Genomic DNA, 7,251 nt, shown 5'->3' on the forward strand with positions numbered 1-7,251 from the left:
TATCTGAGCGCCACGACAACCAAAATCCCCCAAAAAACTCCGTGTGATTTCTACCAGCGCAGGATCGTGTTGACTTTCCCAAGTTAAAGACAATAAACAATAATTATTCAACAAACATGTATCAAATTGTATCCCATGTAATCCAAACTCCAGAAGATCAGATCCTCAATACTTCTGAGCAAAGAGGCCTATCCTGGCCTCGGCCTCCTCCTCCCTATGTGAATTTAAAGAGCTTGATCTAATCTTTTACAAATGTTAAAAAATGTTAATAACCGGTGAGACGCCCTTGTAGGTCTGAATTTGGTTTTATTCGCTGTGATTATTTACATTTCCCCCCCCCCCCAAAAAAAAAACCATAGCCTCCTTCTCATTTTGTCCATCATTGCAGAAGCAACAAACAAGAGCCAGGGAAGGAAATGACAGTTAGCCCACTTCAGACAATTTCACCAGTTTCTGAAGACAGGAATATCACCTTCTGGCTCAGATCAAGGAGGTGGAGGAGGAGATTGCCAAGAAACGGGAGGGGTACCTGGCCAAAATGTCCAGGGATCTCTCCTGTCTTGAAAGTCTCATTAAGGAGAGGAGAGCAGTATCAGCAGCCCCCCAAGGGAACTCCTGCAGGTAAGATGAGCAGAAAGAAACCCCCTGGCAATCTCCAGACAAAACTCATATAAAAAGTTTTATTCGCTATTGAAAGAGTAAAGGGGTTCAGTCTGATGTATTAACAACCCATCTCTGCATACGCTGCTCAGGTATTAACTCAAAGCAATCAAACAATTAAACAGGTTGCATTCAGTTTTCCTGTTGTAGATACAAAACTTGCTAAGCATTGTTGATGGCAAGCCCTTCCTATTTTCCAAATTAATGGTTACTGCAATTTTTAACATTCCTAAAAACAGGAAAAAGAGGAAAAAGCACAAAATAGCCTCAGCAATAAAGGAACACAAAGCAACAATTGTAAAACAGGCTAAATAACAAAAGAAAAACAAATGTTGGCAACAGAAGATATGTCATACAGATTACTAAGGTTGCCTAAAAATAAAAACAAAAACAAATAACTAATAAGGGAAAGTGTAATGAATGTAGAAGGTCAAAATATTAACAAGATTTCTTTTGTCTGGTCTACAAATGGATTTCAAAAACTATTAATTTTAAATTAGTCTATTTTCTGGCTGTATGATTTTATGTATCCTTCTTCTTTATGTGTTTTAATGTATTCTTGCACTTGTTGTAACTATTATTATATTATCCATTATTATTATTAACCTTTATTTCTAAAGTGCTGTAAATTTACACGCATTGTACATACAATCTTTTTAAATTAGACAGTTCCCTGCCCTCAGGCTTTACAATCTAAAAGGAACACAACACAAAAGGAGAAGGGAGTGTTGGTGGGGAAGGGGATCAGGTTCAGCAGTTCTCTCATACCTTCGAGGCCTGGACCAAGGGAGATGGGCTGGAGGGAGGCCTTGGCTTCTTAATGGATTAAATAACTGTATGTGTTTACTCTTTGTTGTACCCCCTTGGGGAGGAGAAGTGGATAAGAAAAACAACAATATTAACATTTTTAAAGATGTTTGGGAACAGCAGTTGTACATGATTAATTTGACAATCTCAGGAGCATGGTTTCTCTCATGGACCTTTTCAGGACTGGAGTCACGTAACAGCATATCTTATTTCAAGGCAGGGTGGAAATCATAGGGCCTTCTAGGTATTGTTGAACTGTTAGGTAGCAGATACTAGGTCTCTTACACATCACCACACGAACCCCGACCCTTCCTTCTTAGGTGTTGGCTTGGACTTCCAGCTTCTCCTCAGGACTCGCTGCTAATCTCCCGCTTTTTCTTAACTCACTCTTTTTGTGTTTTTTCTCAGCAGGTTTTCTTGCCACTCCCATATACTTCCACTTGGATAGGTTGGGAAGTTACTCTGTCCACCCCTGGTTCATTCAGGAAGTGAGGAGCTTGCTGGGGAATTGCCAAAAGACCACGCTTGCCCTCTCCTTTACTGCAGTGCGTCTGCATCTTTATGAGGGGAGCCAGCACCACTGCAGCAAAAGTCAGGCAGGAGGGGTTCAGATCGGCTCTTCTTACCCTGAGCAGGAGAGGGCCCAACGGGTGTCACCACAGTAGTTCTGCCTAGCTCCAAGATGACTGCTCTATCAAATGCCCTTGGCTTCATGTCTCTTGCAAGAGCCCAGCTTCAGCAGTGGCTTTTCCTGCACCTGGTGTCACCCCGTGCAGGGGAGGATTTGGGCTTTAGAGGATGTGGCTCGTCCTTGGCAATGCTGCCACCCCCCCATGCCACCCCTTTCCTATTCCTGATGAGAAGAAAAGTTGAGACAGCATGCAGGGGAAAGCGCACGGACAATGTGCGGGGGGGGCGTTGATTGTGTGGTGAATGTAAGTTGTGGGGGGACGGTGCACAGGGGACAGGGGTACATGGGGATGGCATGCAAAGGAGACCATGGCAACTTTGTGCCAGAATGGGGAGCACACGATGAGCGCATAGACGGAAGGGCCACATGGATGTCTCCCCTCTTCTGGGGATATCACACAGTGTGGCGCCACAACTGGCATACACTCCTAGTGATGCCACTGGATACCAGCAGGGTTTGCTTAATTCTCTCTGCAGGATGCTCCCTCTATTCTCAGTCCTTTAGTGGCTTGTGTAGTTCTGCAGAGTGCCACCAGCTGCGTCCCCTAAAGTGATGTGTGGACAGACTCTCTTTTTCTTGTCTTTCTTTCTTCTAGGATCGAGCATAATTTTGGACACGTAAGTAGACCCACTGTGAACCTCCAATGTGGTGGAGGTCTCAAAAAAGAAAATCTTCTGGTTGCTCGTAGTATACTTAATACAACATAAAAAAATAATATTAGCTGTAGCACAGACACCATTCCATGCTAATATTTAGACGAATAAGGCCATCAGTTAAATTCGAATATCTTTAATAGCTGACTTGTTAACTGCTTTCCTTTGTCCATTTCTCAGAAAACACTACAACCACATGAACTCATCTGAAATAATGTAAAATCTGTCACTCGTGCTTTGTTATTTTTAATATAGCATATTCTGTTATATTTGCATTAATGTATATTTGCAATTCTGATATATTTTAACAAAAACAATCACATCTCAAGGATAGAGCCCATTTTCAGTAGAAATGCAATATTGTATTGCGTTGCCTTTTGTCTTGTGAAACAACATCCATTTCCTGTTTGCTTTAATGTTACCCATTAAATCTCTGAGAAGAAAAAGAGACTCAGTAAGTCACCTCAGATGGGAGCGGAAAATAACAATCTTTTAGCATAAACTCTCAGCAGACAACAAATGTTCTTGCTTTGGAATTCAAGTGATTTGAACTAAGACCAGCAAAAGTATAGAAAGCCAGTAACTGCATTTAGTGCACTTGTACCTTGGTTGTCTCTGCTGGCCAACTCATGCCATCCGTTGGGACCACACTTTGGATACTCATGAGGGAGCAGGAGTTGCTGTGTGCCATGTTCTGATATAGGGTTTTCATATTAGGAAGTAGAGGAGCTTGGGTGGCGCAGTGCTTAAAGGCCGGTCCTGCAGCCACAATGGTTGTGTGTTCGATCCCAGACGGCTCTAGGTTGGCTCAGCCTTCCATCCTAAATAAGTATCAGCTTGTTGAGGGCAAAGGCTGCTATGGATTGTAAATGCTTAGAGAATGCTTAGTTCATTATGAAGCGTTGTGCTAGGAGGATGTTCCAGCTTTGCAATCAACAGCAATCCTCCTCCTTTTCCCACACCTCTTTGGTAACATCTGTGATTGAGTGATGCATTGCAATCAAGAATTTGTGATCAAGACAAAGGGCACCCGACAAGCATTTGTCTACATTGAAAGGGCATAAACCGGTGAGACTGACTGATAAAGCTGTGGGCTTCTTCTTGTTTGGCTTTCCAGTTACTTCTGGCTATAAAGCTATGAAGGCTTGAATCTCATTTATGGGAGAAAGGGGGGGGATAGAAATTAAACAATAGAAAGGAAAAAATCTCCTCCTTTAGAGCAACTCCTTCTGCCTTCAGGTTGTCCCTTCCCTTTACTTTGTTGTATTTGGAAATTCTGGACTTGACTGGACAGCTGTGGGGCTCCTTTGTTTTTCTTCACCAAAGCAAATGAAGGAGACTTTTGAGGACCAGGAGCTTTCCCTCCAGAGCTGAGGTTTAAGATCTGGGACTTGACTGATATTAACTCCTTACTGGATGGCATCATGAAGCAGCATTCAAAGGTAATCGAAATGTCTGTAAGATTTGTGTTAGTCCTTATATTAGTATAGAATCATAGAATCATAGATTGGAAGAGACCACAAGGGCCATCAGTCCAACCCTCTGCCTGGGGGAGAACCTAACAGGCTTGATGACAGAGATTGCTATTTTTAAATCTTATGTTCTTGCCAGTAGAATTTATGTGATCAGTTCATATACTACTGGGATATAATGGGAAAGCAACTGTAGATTGCTGCTCTACTCCTGAACCATATTATCACCAGAACATCGAAAAAAAACGTTTTTTAAAAATGTATGTAACCCCCAAACCAACACTGGCACTTTTCTCCATATGCTGTCCATTGCTGTTGCTATTTAACAACAGCTTACAGTTGCAAAGAGTGGTATTTCCTTGCTGCCAGATCTCCTTCAATTTATATTTAGTCCTTTTCTTGAAACAAGGAAACAATAGTTGGAATAGTATGAATGGATGTTTGTTTAATCAGGAACTGTACGTTTGGCCATGTGGTCCTGAGTTTTTCTCTGTCTCCTTTTTTTATCCAGATGCATTGCTGTATGGATTTCAGCTGCACAAAGGTAAATTTCTTGGTAGAGGACCAAATTCATAGCAAGGGCAGAGACAGCTTACCGATCAGGCTAGTTACCTCCTTAGATCTGTAGACTTTGGAAACGTGTAGTTTAAAATATTGTAGTGGAAAGGCAATAAAACTAAGTGCATGGGATTTTCCTACATGCAATGAGCACACATAAATGAGGAGTCGCAGTGAGCTCACACATTTGACTGTCATATACCTGTAACTTTTTTTTTCCCGTTGGGCAAATAAATCTTTATTAAATTTTACAAACATACAAACTTTATATTTTTATCACAAAAAACATAACCTAAATTATTATCCTACAAAGCAGATGTTCCACGTGTCCTTACTTCCTGTCTTTTCATGTCTTCTTTCGTGCTGCTTGATCCATATTACTTGCATTCTTGCCTTCAAGCATATACAACCCCTCTATTACCAAACCCAACCTTTTAACCTTTCTTATACCGTTACACAGTATAAAAAAAAAACAACCTGTAAAATATACATATATAATTCGTATACCTGTAACTTTTGATTAGGAATGTAAATGTGACTATGCATACCAAGGGATCCATACAAGTGGAGATCCACTTCATATTGGAGGAGGATGTCACCTGGATTTCAGTCTATCATACTATCTCCAATAACATTTATTTATTCAAATATTTGCATCCAACCTTATATCTAGAGGTTGGCAGAATGAAATCAATTTTAAGAATTCATTGTAAACAAAGTAAAGCAAAAAAAAAAAATTTAAAAATTTAAAAAATGGGGAGGGGGGGGGAGTCCACAAATTAAGAGACCAGAACCAAGCTATGATCACTGGGCACTAAACACTTGTGAACTGCCAGGTTTTAAATGTTCACTGAAATGAGGCCTGACAGCCCAACAGAGGCTTTTGGGAAGTCCACAAACAGGGCCTGAAGGCACAGGTCCTCCACAGTTGCTTCTCCTCAGCATTTTGGAGTCAGAGGGAAGTTGATTCCATTTTTTACCCTCCCCAATCCAATTCTATCCCCAGTGATGAACGTTGTCAACTTGATGTCAATATTTTGAATAAAAAGATTGCAAACCATTTAAAAAAATAGAAACTAACAATTTTGAAAAATACACAAAGAAAGTTATTGGGTCTCCACCAAAATTGATCTTCATCCCAAAAATCCAGCATATAAACACAGGGCCAATACATACTGCAGAAATAATTCAGTTTGAGACTGCTTTAACTGCCCTGGCTCAGTGCTAGGGAATCCTGGGAACTGTAGTTTAAATTGTGGCACCAGAGCTCTCTGTCAGAGCAGGCTAAATGTCTCACAAAACTACAGTTCCCAGACCTCCCTAGCATTTGTTAGGAAGGATCGAATTAGGGCAATTTTTAATTAGCTCAAATTTAGCTGAGAGGTGGCCCTGGTGGTGCAGTGGTTAAATGCCTGTACTGCAGCCATTCACTCAAAACCACAAGGTTGCGAGTTCAAGACCAGCAAAAGGGCCCAAGCTCGACTCAGGCTTGCATCCTTCCGAGGTCGCTAAAATGAGTAACCAGACTGTTGGGGCAAATTAGCTTACTTGCTAATTAGCTTACTTGCTGTTCACCGCTATGATCTTTGGAATAGCGGTATATAAATAAAACAAATTATTATTCAATTATTACCATGTGCCGGAGTCGTGTTCCAAAGTGTATACCAGAGGTCGCCAGTACAGCCCAAAAGAAAGAGACTCTGATACCAATTAGGTACAATTAAACTAGTAACATTTATTAAAGCACAAGGAAAACCACACAGCAAAAGGGGAACACACACACACACACACACACACACACACACACATTCAATGCTATAGCAGGGGAGGGGTGAGTTCAGGGAGATAGGTTTGAGAAAGAGAGGCACCGCTAGGGGATACTAACTTAGACATCTTCTCCAGGAAGTCCGATGCAGCTTAGATGGACAGTGATTCATGGCCGCGGAAGCGAAGGGAAGAGGGCCGCGGGAGCTTGGAGCAAGGTTACAACTGGTATAGACCAATTTGCAGCCTGCTGACAGTGTGATCTCAACTTTAGCTTAGAGTTTAGCACAGCTCAAAGCTCTACTCCGAAAGCTCAGAGAGGGTCTGAAAACCCAGGATTTATATAGGATGAAACGTATCCCGAGGCTATGAGGCTAATGTGTTGCACAGTACATTAGGTCTGGACACAATTCGTTAAGCTGAGCCGTTAAGCTGATCGCTGGCTCATTCAGCGAGAAGCCAGGTCTATTGTCTTTCTTGGGCAAGCAGAGGCGAATCTGGTTTGGCAACTCCCAAACTTCCTATGGAAGATTTTAATTCCATCTCTCTCTAGGGCTCTGCCTGGGTCAGGTGAGCTGCCTATGTGGTCTCTCCGCTTTTAGGTTAATGGCAGGTCCTCCATGCAAGGACGTAGCCGGGGGGGGGG

General features: G+C 41.9%; 1 protein-coding gene across 1 annotated transcript in view; it reads right to left on the bottom strand.

Annotated features, from left to right (window-relative positions):
• Positions 1 to 7,251, bottom strand: part of LOC121923831 — a 51,560-nt gene that overhangs the window by 18,980 nt on the left and 25,329 nt on the right. The window lies entirely within an intron of this gene.

This window comes from Sceloporus undulatus, chromosome 2, assembly GCF_019175285.1.
Source record: "Sceloporus undulatus isolate JIND9_A2432 ecotype Alabama chromosome 2, SceUnd_v1.1, whole genome shotgun sequence".
In the NCBI taxonomy this organism is placed as follows: domain Eukaryota; kingdom Metazoa; phylum Chordata; class Lepidosauria; order Squamata; family Phrynosomatidae; genus Sceloporus; species Sceloporus undulatus.